The 13,331-nt window shown below is 38.9% G+C and overlaps 1 protein-coding gene and 1 non-coding gene across 12 annotated transcripts in view; both read left to right on the top strand.

The window, feature by feature from the left end:
- The window catches only part of CA5B (carbonic anhydrase 5B), a 110,857-nt gene that overhangs the window by 40,033 nt on the left and 57,493 nt on the right, over window positions 1-13,331 (top strand). For 9 of the 11 annotated variants that reach the window (XM_017954103.3, XM_017954100.3, XM_017954098.3 and 6 more), the window contains one exon: window positions 6,887-6,982. The exons of the other annotated variants lie outside the window; for them this stretch is intronic. The gene's annotated coding sequence lies outside the window, so the exon portion shown is untranslated. The remainder of the gene's footprint in view (window positions 1-6,886; window positions 6,983-13,331) is intronic. 11 annotated transcript variants of the gene reach the window in all.
- On the top strand, window positions 1,541-1,680 carry LOC116272252. Its single transcript, XR_004180972.1, has one exon. It is a non-coding gene; the product is annotated as a small nucleolar RNA SNORA7 (small nucleolar RNA).

The raw sequence follows: 13,331 nt of genomic DNA, 5'->3' as shown, positions 1-13,331 counted from the left end.
CAAGCTACTGGTGTTTTCCATCCACCCACCACACTGGAGAGAGGTAGTCTCTTTGCAAAGTTATTTTCAATCACATCTTGCATTATGTGGTGCCCTTTCCCATAGGAAAAGGCTGTTCACGTAGGAGTGCAGCTTCCTTTATGTCAGTGCATGTGGAGTCCAGCCCAGCACCTGAATTGCATCCTAAACACATCCTGCTTCATTAAGCTGCCCTCATCACTCATCGCCCTGACAGCCAGTATTGCTGGAACTCATACTGCCTGGCAGCAAGATCAGCGTGTCCCTCCATGCAGGGCACCTGGCCAAGAACCACTTCCTGCCTGGAACATTTTCCCCCTGGCAGGCTACTTTTTGTTAATCCAGTCCCAGCTTAAATGGCACTTCCTCAGAAAGGCCTTCTCCTGACCACCCAAGAAGTTCCCCCCATCCCACCCCACCATATCATATCATTATCAAGGTAGTTAGTAGTTCTTTTCCTTTGTAACATGGTTTACCATCAATTTCTCCATTGGTCTACGGATGTCATGAAGAGCATTTCCTAAGGACACTCAAGTTGTCACTTGTATGTTCCAATTTTGGCTTGGGAAATTTTGTGCACCATAGGCTTAACAACAGCCATCATTTATGTCACTGTGACCTATGCAGTTGGCTGCTACTTTTTCATGTAACTACACACAAGTAAAGGTGCAAGTATGTAGACAGTGGTGGCCCCAGGGGATGGTTTGGGGAGAATTTAGCCCATGATAGGTTCCATCAGTACTTCTCTCATAGCCACTCCATATAAATGTGAGATCTCAGTGAAAGGGGAGCTTGCTGCCAAAATGTAGCTTCAACACAAGTCCCATATAATCTCTCCACCCATCAACAAAGAAAATCTGAAGTCACCACTGTCTGTGAAGGTAGACATTCTCATTGACTCCTGAAAACTAGAAGGAATGTCTCATATGTCATTAATGGCTGTTTTGCTCATAGGATGGGTTTTGTTTTTGTTTTTGTTTTTTTGAGACAGGGTTTTTCTATGTCACCCAGGCTGGAGTGCAGTGATATGATCATAGGTCACTGCTGCCTTGAACTCCTCGACTCAAGTGATTCTCCCGACTCAGCCTCCCAAGTAGGTGGGACAACAGGTGCGCACCACCGTGCCCAGTTAATTTTTTAAAAAATGTTTTCTAGAGACAGGGTCTCACTTTGTACTCAGACTGGCATTGAATTCTTGGTTTCAAGTGATCCTCCCGCTTCAGCCTCCCAAAGTGTTGTTGGGATTACAGGTGTGAGCCACTATGCCCAGTCAGGATGGATTTCAAGCTAATTTACATTGCAGTGAAACAACTCCCTTGGGCATGAAGGCAGAACTGGCTTTAGATGTCCCCTTGTACTATCTGTAATAGGAAAAGAATAACTTGCTGAAATACAAATAAAATCCAAATCCTCACTGTTCAGATAGGGAAGGCTTATTAACACAATGTAGAGATGATGAATGAGCCTGTTCGAGTGTAGGTAACAATGATGAGCTCAGTGCAGCAGATAAAAATGAAGATCCTACCTCCCAGGATGGCATCTGTAGAGTGGATAGTATTCTGCCAGCTTTGGAAACTGGATGAAAAGCAAATCTGGCAGAGGTACCCATTCCATTCCCAGCTTGCTCAATAGCTGGTGATTGGAAGAAACTCTGCAACAATGTTCAATCCCTGGACAGGAAACCCTCCTTCCGTGATTCTTCTTTAACATGGGTCTGAGAAAAAGAGAAATACTATATTTTTTAAAATGAAGATGCTAGACAACTCTCACCAGAACACATATTTAAATTGTTTTTCAGTTCTTGGGGATGATTTAACCTGATCTGTCCTTTCACTGATTCCTCTTAAAACCAAGAGCTTGAGCTGGCTGGGTAGAGGTCCAGTTTTGGTCACAAAAGAAAGCCCCAAGCTATTTAGATCAGAACAGGATTGATGTAGTTCTAGATTGGGTTTTGTATCCTGCCAGTGAAACCAACTTATCCTGGACAAGTGTCAACAGGTTGAAAGCTTGTTCACTGAAATACATAGCATATTTCCCCTAGGGCATTCAAAACATTTCAAAGAGAGAGCCTCCATGCATAAGTGAAATTGAGCACATATACTAATGAGAAGGTGTAGAACTCAACAAGAGGATAAGGAAAGAGATAATAGCTCTCAACATATGTATACTCTGCGACCCAAATTTCTACTCCTAAATACCCAACCAAAAGAAAGCATACAGAAAAAACATATACAAGATTGTCCATAGCAGTTTAGCCACCTGTTGCGCATATATCTGACACAAAATAGGTGCTCAATAAATGTATAAAATTGAACATATCTTTATATGCCACATATGGTTTCACAGGCCAAGTGACACATACTAGTTGTGTCATCAGTTCATATTTCTAGCATGTACTATAAATAATAAAAACCATTGTATTAACAATTTCCATTTTAGTCTATTATTGCCTTAATAAAATATTAGAAAGAGGTCTTTAGGAATGATTTACTCAAGCTTAAGATAACTATGCAGAAGGGCCCAGCAATAACGAAAGTGTTATTAGAAAGCAATTCTTTCAAAATGAACACTCAGGTACTTCACTTACTATTTTAGTTCCCAGAGCTGCTCTGTCTCACTCTAAAAACATTTCTTGCCAAGGGGTTGGTTTTGATCAACCCAAAAATCTGGTAGCTGTGAAAATCAAAGTTAATGCTATAGAACAGCGTTGTCCAATGGGACATTCTGTGATGATGGGAATGTTCTGTGTCTGTGCCGTCCAATATGGCAGCCACTACACATAGATGGCTATTGAGCACTCGAAAAAGTGGCAATAATGCCAAAATATGTCAAACAGAGCCCAGTGATTCCTAATATTTTATGCAACTGGAATGAACAGAAAACAGATCTACAACTAAATGGCTCCAAATTATTTACTGAAAGTTTACCCTCTGTCATTTTAGGTGGTTTAATGTTTTCTTTTGAAACTCGTAAAACAGTCACAGGCTCAAATTTCAAGCCTCAACACATCTGCAAATTTAGAGAAATAACAAGTCCTTTAAGTCAAAGATGCATTCAAACAACAGAAAACTGGTTTGTTTTTATGTTTTTTTTTCTTTTTGCTTGGAACAGAGCTGGATGCAAAGTTAGTTAGGTTTTTTATTGCTATTTTTTAATATTATTTTTATTGCTGTTTTGACAGTGGTTATTGTCCAGCTTTTTCTCTTACTGGCCCATGTTAGTGTATTTTTAAGTTTCAAGGCTAACTACCTGGTTGACAGAGTTCTGCCTGAATAGCAGTTACTGGCCAGGCACGGTGGCTCACGCCTGTAATCCCAACACTTTGGGAGGTGGATCACTTGAGGTCAGGAGTTCGAGATCAGCCTGGCCAACATGGTGAAACCCTGTCTCCAGTAAAAACACAAAAATTAGCCAGGCGTGGTGGCGGGCACCTGTAATCCCAGCTACTTGGGCGGTTGAGGCAGGAGAATTGCTTGAATCCGTTCTCATCACTGCAGTCCAGCCTGGGCCACAGAGTGAAACTTCGTCAAGAAAGAGAGAAAGAGAGAAAGGAAGGGAGGGAGGGAGGGAGGAAGGAAGGAAGGAAAGACGGAAGGAAGGACGGATGGAAGGAAGGACGGATGGAAGGAAGGAAGGTCACAACATCCTTTTGGAATAGAAAAAAAAAGGCAAACAAAAAAGGAAGAAAAACCCACTCTACACTTAAAGCTGCCTGAGCCATTCTGTGACCCAGATTAAGATATCAGAAAAAGAACAAATCCATCACATAAAAGGTTTAATGATTAACACCCATCATTTGGGTTAATATTTTCATAGAAGTCGCCTGTCTCCTGTCATTTATGGAAATCTACAGATTCATTGTTTTTTTCCAGACTCTACCTCAAAAGAATGTTTCCTCTGCTGCCTCACAGTTGGAATCCTTCCCTCGCCCCTTCTGCATTCTCTGGTTAGGTGCCTCATGGGAAGAATTGAGTCCTGTCTAGAGGTTTTCTTGGCATGCACTTTCCACCTTTTTGAGGCTGAGATACCTGGTTCATAGACAGACTATCTTCATTCAGGAAACAAACGTGACTCCTTTCTCTCCGGTAAACAAAGGGTGCCCTTCCGTGAAGGGCCTCACCTGACTCTCACCACAGCGGGTAAACATCCCAGGAGAGCTTCGGAGCTTCCTCTTACCTACTTGAGAGTAGAGGGTGAGAGGAAGGAGAGGATCGAAAAACTACCTATCGAATACTATGCTTATTATCTGGATGACAAAATCTGTACGCCAAACTCATGTGACACACAATTTACCTGTATAACACACTTGCACATGTACCCCTGAACCTAAAAGTTAAAAAAGAACCCTGAAGTTGCAACAAAACCTCAGAGATGCTCTGAGAATTAAGATAATGAGTGTAGAAGAATCTTTCCCCGGTGGGCATTCCACAGGTGCCAATCAATGCCCCGCCCAGAGGTTGATGTCAGGGCTTTCCTCTCTATCGTTCTGCCTCTTCATAAATTCAGTTCCCAAATTCCACCCCGTTCCTCAAAAATCATGAATGGCAGAATTAGATTGGGTGACCCTGGTGTTAAATAGAAACATTGAATTTCCAAAGCAACAATGAGGAAAATATCAACAATGAGACTTCTGCAGCACTTTGAGAAACACATCATTTCTCCCTCCTTGTAAGGGTGGTATTTTATTGTAAAGGACCCATGTCTGTCAGCTAAATCCAGCTGAGGAAGCTTTTTCTCTCTCCTTCATCTTGGTTGCAAGGACACAGAGTCAAGAAAAGCTGTACTAAAGGGAGAGGCAGCCACAAGTTAGCCCAGCCATTCTAGCAATGTCACTATATTAAGTGCGATGGAAATTTCCAGAAGGAAGAGCTCACCTAGCTAACCCCTGGGGGGAAAAAAAAAGCCAGACTAGATGAAGTCATCTTGGGAAATGTTAAACTAAGTAAAGTCATCATGGGAAGGAAAAATCAATATGCATAGATAGAGATTATAACAAAGCATTTTGTTTGCATCAAGGAAGAAAGCTATGCTAAGGACATAGACATCTGCTTCAGCTTTCCTTTAGCCTTACACTTCATAAAAGTATCAAGTGGCTTTCTTTGGCTTTTACTTAGTCATCTATGTAACTAGGGTTGAAGACAGCAAAACAGTGGGTCTTAGTGTAAGTCATTCATTTGAGAAGACAATCTCTTGTGAATGATGGTTTCTCTATGTTTGTTGTATCATCTTTTTAAAAGAGCAATAGAAATTCTTTTTAGAAAATACAAAGAAGCACAAGGAGAAAAGTAAAAATCACCTGTAATTCCACCAGTGTCAACGAATGATCAATGTTAACATTTTCTAAATATTTGGAACGTACCTTTCTAAGCCTTGTGTTTTCTTTTGTGTGTATGTGTGTAAATACATATACATTTCTTCTTAAAAACAAAACTGGAATCATGCTATTATACAGCTTTGTCATCTTCTTTGTTGAACTTAACTGTGTTTTGTTTTTGTTTTTTGTTATTGTTGTTGTTTTGGTGGTGGTGGTGGTGGTGGTGGTGGTGTTTTTATAGAGACAGGATCTTGCTCTGTCACCCAGGCTGGAGTGCAGTGGCACCATCATAGGACAGTGCAGCCTCGACCTCCTGGGTTCAAGCAACCCTCCTGCCTCAGCCACCCTCCGCCCCCACAATAGCTGGGAGTACAGGCACATGCCACCATACCCAGCTAATTTTAAGCCTTTTTTGAATGGATGGGTTCTTGCTTATGTTACGCAGGCTGGTCTCGAATTCCTGAGCTCAAGCAATCTTCCTGTCTCAGCCTTCTCAATTGCTGGAATTACAGACCTGAGCACTGCATCCGATCCACAGTGTTACTTTGAGTGTATTCCCACATCTTTTAATGACTGTCTAATATTTCATTCATTTTCTCGATCTATTATATGTTTTTAAATTTATTTAAATACAACAAGCAATGCTATAATAAATATTCTGGAAACTGACAAATTTTTATTCACTTCTATTAATGTCTTTGGTGTAAATTTAAATTTTGGAGTCAAAAAGTATAGAAACATGTAAGGTTTTAGTACATGTGAATTTCCTTTCAAAAGGATTATGTCAGTGTACAGATTATTTGCTGTATATGAGTGTCCGTTTTCCAGAGTCCTGCACCATATCTTATTGGTTTTCAAAACTCTTTTGGCAAAACAAATGGTATAGCAGTATATAAATACTGCTTCGATTTGCAATTCTTTGTTTCATAGTAAAACTGAACTTTTTATATGTTGAATGGTCATTTGTATTTCTTTTTCTGCTTATTTGATCCTTTGCCCTTTTTTTGCCAAAATTTTCATTATTCTCAATTTTTTTGCATGAATTTATGTGTGCAAAGGCATTCCTTTTTTTCCTTTTTTTTTTTTTTCTTTTTCTTTTTGAGACAGAGTCTTGCTTTGTCGCCCAGGCTGGAGTGCAGTGGCTCGATCTCGGCTCACTGCAACCTCCACCCACCAGGTTCAGGCGATTCTCCTGCCTCAGCCACCTGAGTAGCTGGGATTACAGGCACACCACCATGCCTGCCTAATTTTTGTATTTTTAGTAGAGATGGCAGTTTCACCGTGTTGGCCAGTCTGGTCTCGAACTCCTGACCTCAGGTGATGCACCTGCCCTGGCCTCCCAAACTGCTGGGATGACAGTCATGAGCCTCCGTACCCTGCTGCATGGACATTCTTTGCCAGTTGTTAGTTCCCCCTTTCAATTTGATATATGATTATTTTCTTGCATTTTCCCAGAAAGGAATCCCATATTTCATGTCATCTGCATATACTTTAAAGTTTCTCTCCTGCTTTTCAATAGTAATACCTAGTTGTTGATGTTTTGTCTCATTGTAGTGGCACTATCAGAACAGAGTGACATAATGGTGGGATAACATGGACACTTGTCTTCTTCCTTACTGTAATGGGACTGTTTCTACTCCACATAATCTGGTGAGTCACTGTTAAATATGATTTGCTTTCTGATAAAAGTATCCTTTTATTTCCAGTTTACTAAAAATTATTTTAATCAATAATCGATTTTGAAATGTAACTATCTTTTCAGCATGTATTATTATGATCATTGGGTTTTTTAATCATTTAGTACATTATACTGATAAATTTCTTTACATTGATCTAACCCTTACATAAGTTAATTTTTGTTTTTATTTTTCATTATTTGATTTTGACTATTTTAGTTATTTTCAACAAGCTACTGGACATATTTTGCTAGGTTTTTCCTAAGATTTTTAGCTTTATTTTCATGAAGAATAGCATATAGGTTTCTTTTTAGGAGCTAATTCTTGAAGATTTTTTCTTTTTATTGTCACCATGAATGTGGTATAGAAATATTTCTAGCACTTTCTGTGTTTTGAAATACTTTAAAAAGCATATGAAATAAAAACTTTGTGGATAAATAATCTGAATCGTGCATATTTGTGGTGAGAAGTTCTCTGAAAACTTCCCATTTCTTCCATGGTCATTTATATCAGATTTCATGAATCTTTCTAAATCCATTTAGACTCTACAGTTTCCAAGAAAATCCTTTAATTCATTCAGATTTTTCAGTATTCTCATGAGCATTATAGGATATTTTCTATAAAATACCTGTTTTTGTTGCTATGTTCTCTTTATATTTGCTAGTGAATACATTAATGTTTTCTCAATTTCCCGTTGGACATGTCAGAAGTTTTGCTAGTTTTTTGTTATTTTTTCAAAGAACGTGCTCTTGGATTAATTTTCACTTTTATTCTTTCTGTTTCCTGATTCATTCATCTGAGTTCATTGATTAAGTCTGTTTACCAGTTGTTGTTATTGTTGTTTTGTTGTTTTGTTTATAACTCTTGAGTTGACTAATAAGCTTGTTTATTTTTGGTCTTAGTTAGTAATGAAAACATCTGTGGCTATGGATTTTCCTCTGAGTACTGCTCTGGCTATATAACATAAGAAATATAGATGTATAGTAATCTCATTATCATTAGTTTTCAGAATAGTCTATAATTACAGTTCTCATTTTTTCCTGTAACCCAGTTATTACGTTTAAAAGTATTTTCTAAATTTCTAAGTTCTTTTCAGATATAACTCTAAATATATATGTACCGTATTTTAAATATTGTTCTTATTCATCTCAAGCACATTAATACATATTTAATCTTAGAGTTTATGGGAAGAAATCTGTACAGTTTACTTTTAATCTTCAAATATATTTTGTAAATAACTTCAAATAAGCATCTGACAATATTCGTTTATTATTGTTATTTCCTCTGGCATTTCTCCTTTTTTTTTTCTTTTTTTTAAATTTCAACTTTTATTTTAGATTTTTTGGGGCACATGTACAGGCTTATTCCAAGGGTATATTGTGGGATCCTGAGGTTTGGGGTACGATTGAACCTGTCACCCAGTGAGCATAGTACTCAGTAAGTGATTTTTCGACCGTTGTCCCTCACCCTCCTCCTCTTGTCATCCCAGTGTCTATTGTTGACAATATTCTTTTTAAAGGAATCATGAGTGAATATTGCACTGTTAAATTTCTGTTTTTAAAATAAAAGCATCATCTTGACTTTCCCATTATTTTAAAGCTGATCTATCATATTAATACGATGCTGATCTATCATATTAATATGATTAATACTATTAAAGGGCATGAAGTGGAAACTTTCTTAAGGTAGTAAGATTTTCCTATCAGGATAAAGCTAATTCTTGCCCATGGGCTGATGTGCTCATATGTTTAGATTTGTTTAACCACAGCAAAAAAAAAATTGCTAAATGTGCGGCCCAAAGTGGCAAGATTTCAGTTAATGACTTGTATAGGTTCTATAAGATGAATAAAAAGACAAAAGCTCAAATGACAAATTTGCGACACTGCCAATAACTTGATTTCAAATATGAAGACACCACAGGTGACATGTCACATAGAAGGTACAAAAAACAAATTCATTGTTAAATAGCTTGATGGAGATCTCAGTAAAATAAATGGAAAATGGAACTAGATACTAGGATTCTGGCCTTTCAAGATATTATCTTTATTTTCTTAAACTTTTCAAAATCTTGCACAAATTTAGTGCTTGTTTTGATGTACAAGTTTTTGTGGGTTTTTTTTTGTTTTTGAGACAGAGTCTCGCTCCGTCACCCAGGCTGGAGTGTAGTGGCGCAATCGTGGCTCACTGAAGCCTCGGACTCCTGGGTTCGAGCGATTCTCGTGCCTCAGACTCCTGAGTAGCTGGGATTACAGGTGCACACCACCACACCCGGCTAATTTTTGTATTTTTAGTAAAGACAGGGTTTAACCTTGTTGGCCAGGCTGGTCTCGATCTCCTGACCTCAAGTGATCTGCCTGCCTCAGCCTCCCAAAGGGCTAGGATTACAGGAGTGAGCCACCATGTACCCGTTTTAAGTAGCAAGTTTCCAGAGTCTTTAGATCTGTGTAAATTGCTTCATAAACTGCTCATTTCAGCAATTTCACATAAGGGAGCTTAATAACTTATTAGTGACTTTGGAAATGATGACAAATAAAGCAGTTTGAATCATTCTGAATATGTTACTGTTTACTTCCAAATGTTCAGAGTTTAGAGCATGTAGATTTAAAAGTTCAGATGACTGTTGCCATGAGCCACACAAAAGGGCATCAAGTCTCCTGAGATGGGAAAAAGAAATTGATTTCTCTGTGTTTTTTATACTCCACAACACTCTTGAAAAGCACTTTCTGGGCACTTAACTATTGATCTACTGCTCTGGGGTAAATAAAATATGAGATCACATGAAAATAAAACACATGTCGTTCTTTTGATTCATGCAAGATGCCTTTTAAAGTTCATCAGAGTCATAAAAGCATGAGGGCATATGTAGGCTCCATTCACCTGCAATAAAGCAAAAAGTAGGGAGGGCTGATGTTCCTTTTAAATTTGACTCTGAGTATTCTGTTTCATTATCACAGAAATGTAGTAAACATATATTGCCTAAAACTAGTATTATAAATTGTGAAACCATTTCAAATGTGACATTACTCTGTAAATTTGTATTGGGTTTTGGGAAATTTCTCTGGCTGTGACACATTAAAAGAAATCAAATAAAACCTTTAATGGCTGAATATGGAAACGTTTTATAAGATTTTAAAATCGTGCATTTTTAAAACTAGCATCTAAACCATTTAGCACCATTCAGAAATTTTCTAGAAGTTGTAGATTTTTAATCAAATGCATTCCTTCATATTTTAATTGCAATGAAATTGATATGTCTACATAATAAAGCAATTTCAAGAGGTTTATAATAATTAGCCCAATATTTTCTGAATAATTAATAGGTAACAAAATGGTTCTATTCTCTTTAAGCTATCATCAGGTTAAGATACATGTGGAGATAAAAGATTTTTGCCTCATGTGCAAACCCTATTGTACTTTAACCCAGGGGTTCTTAATCAGGGGCAGTTTTGCCCCCCAGAGAACATTTGGCAATGTCTGGAGAGACATTTTTGGTTGTCACAATTGCAGTGGGCAGGGATGGGGGTGCTACTGACATCTAGTGGATAGAGACGAGGGACACTGCTGAACGTCCTGCATTGTGTAGGGTAGCTCCACCACAAAGAATTATCTGGGTCCCCAAGGACAATAGTGCTGAGGTGGAGAAACCTTGTTTCAACCTAATGTTGCTACTTTCATTGTATAAATGATTTTGGGGCCAGGTGCAGTGGCTTATGCCTGTAATCCCAGCACTTTGGGAGATGGGGGGCGGAGCAGGGGGGATCACTTGAGGTCAGGAGTTCAAGACCAGCCTGACCAACATGGTGAAACTCTGTCTCTACTAAAAATACAAAAATTAGCCAAGCGTGGTGGCGCGTGCCTGTAATCCCAGGTACTTGGGAGGTTGAGGCAGAAGAGTTGCTTGAACCCGGGAGGCAGAGGTTGCAGTGAGCCAAGATCATGCCCCTGCACTCCAACCTGGGAAACAGAGTGAGAGTGTCTCAAAAAAAAAAAAAAATGGTGATTTTGGATAATGGATCACATATGCCTTCCTAGTTTCCCAATATTAGAAATAGTAACTTAGGGTCTAGTGTTTTAGAGACAATTTTGGTGCTGACACCTTGGTTAATTGGCATCATTACTTTTATTGTTGACATATATAAATAAGTAAGCCCTATACTGAGGCAACCTCCTAGATGTAGGCGTAGTGAATTTTCTCTATACCTGCTGAAGTGACAATGATTGAGTTCAATCTTGAACTCAGTCTTGACTGCTGCCTAGCAGCTTCTTGTCTCAGTACTGCACAGTTTACCTTGAAGAGTTCTGAACTTGGACATGTTAATCTTAAACTGAAAAGAATGCAAAGAGTTTGCTTGTAAACTTTACACTGCTTGTACAAAATGAAGTTTTAATTTAATTTCAGTCTTTTCTTTTCTTTTTTTTTTCTTTTGAGACAGAGTTTCACTCTTATTGCCCAGGCTGGAGTGCAGTGGCCTAATCTCAGTTCACTGCACCCTCCACCTCCCGGGTTCAAGTGATTATCCGCCTCAGCCTCCCAAGTAGCTGGGACTACGGGCGGCCGCCACCACACCTAGCTAATTTTTTTGTATTTTTAGTAGAGACAGGGTTTCACCATGTTGGCCAGGATGGTCTCGAACTCCTGACCTCAAGTGATTCACCTGCCTCAGCCTCCCAAAGCGCTGGGACTACAGGCGTGAACCACTGTGCCCGGCCTCTTTTCCCTTTTAAAACTCTGTTTTTCTCTACAGTGAGCACAGCATTTTGATATATTATTCTTATGAAGTTTCCCCCTATATTATCACCATCAACCTAACATCAATTTGCAAATTTCCTCTCTTTGTCCTTTTAATAACTCCCGTTTTAAAATTTGAAGTTATTTCCGTTAACCCAATTGATAAGAAGAAAGAAATTACCAGTTAAAGGCCTAAATAATGTTTCTCTAAAGATTATCATTTCTTTTTTTTTTTTTGAGACAGAGTCTCACTCTGTCGCCCAGGCTGGAGTGCAGTGGTGCGATCTCGGCTCACTGCAACCTCTGCCTCCTGGGTTTGTGCTGTTCTCTTGCCTCAGTCTCCCGAGTAGCTGGGACCACAGGTGCCCACCACCACGCCCGGCTAATTTTTAGTAGAGACGGGGTTTCACCATGTTAGCCAGAATGGTCTCGATCTCCTGACCTTGTGATTTACCCACCTCAGCCTCCCAGAGTGCTGGGATTACAGGCGTGAGCCACCGCGCCCAGCCTAAAGATGATCATTTAATAAACTTATGGGATACTGCTTAAAATGAAAGATCAGTCAAATATATATACAATATATGTTATAAGCTTATCATTTATCATTTGTTCCATATTTTTAAAAATTTATTACTTTTTTTTATTGTGGGTACCTAATAGTTGTATATATCGTGTACATGTGATGTTTTGATACAGGCGTACAATTCGTAATGATCAAATCAGGGTAATTAGGGCATCCATCACCTCAAGAATTTATCATTTCTTTGTGTTAGGAACAGTCCAATTCCCCTCTTTTATATTAAAATATACAATAAATTAGGCCAGGTGCGGTGGCTCATGCCTGTAATCACAGCACTTTGGGAAGCTGAGGCAGGCGGATGACTTGAGGCCTGGAGTTCAACACCAGCCTGGCCAACATGGCGAAACCCTGTCTCTACTAAAAACACAAAAATTTGCCAGGCATGCTGGCATGCACCTGTAACCCCAGCTTCTTGAGAGGCCAAGGCATGAGAATTGTTTGAACCCGGAAGCTGGAGGTTACAGTGAACTGAGATCATGCCACTGCACTCCAGCCTAAGCGACAGAGCAAGACTCTGTCCCCCTGCCTCAAAAAAAATATAGATGTGTATATATATATACACACACACACACACACACACACACAAAATAAATTATTGTTAACTATAGTCGCCCTATTGTTATGTGCACTTTTATTTTAGGAAATGCTGCTAAATAGCTTATTGAAATGTTGTAGCAATTTATACTTTCATGAGAATGCATGACTTTGCTAATATCCTCACATTCACCAACACTGGATATTATTACCCTTCTTAATCTTAGCCATCTTATAAGTAAAATTAATTTCTTTTTGTTTAAATTTGAATTATTAGTGAGGTTGGGAATAGTTTTGTATTCTTTTGTTTTAACTTTCAGGTTCAGGGGTACATATGCAGGTTTGTTACATAGGTACATTGCATGTCCTGGGGGTTTAGTGTACAGATTATTTTGTCACCCAGATAATAAGTATTGTACCTGATAGGTAGTTTTCCGATCCAAACCCTCCTCCCACCCTCCACCCTCAAGTAGGCCCCAG

The sequence above is a fragment of the Papio anubis genome, chromosome X (genome assembly GCF_008728515.1).
Source record: "Papio anubis isolate 15944 chromosome X, Panubis1.0, whole genome shotgun sequence".
NCBI lineage: Eukaryota > Metazoa > Chordata > Mammalia > Primates > Cercopithecidae > Papio > Papio anubis.
This window is presented reverse-complemented; position numbering and strand designations above follow the sequence as displayed.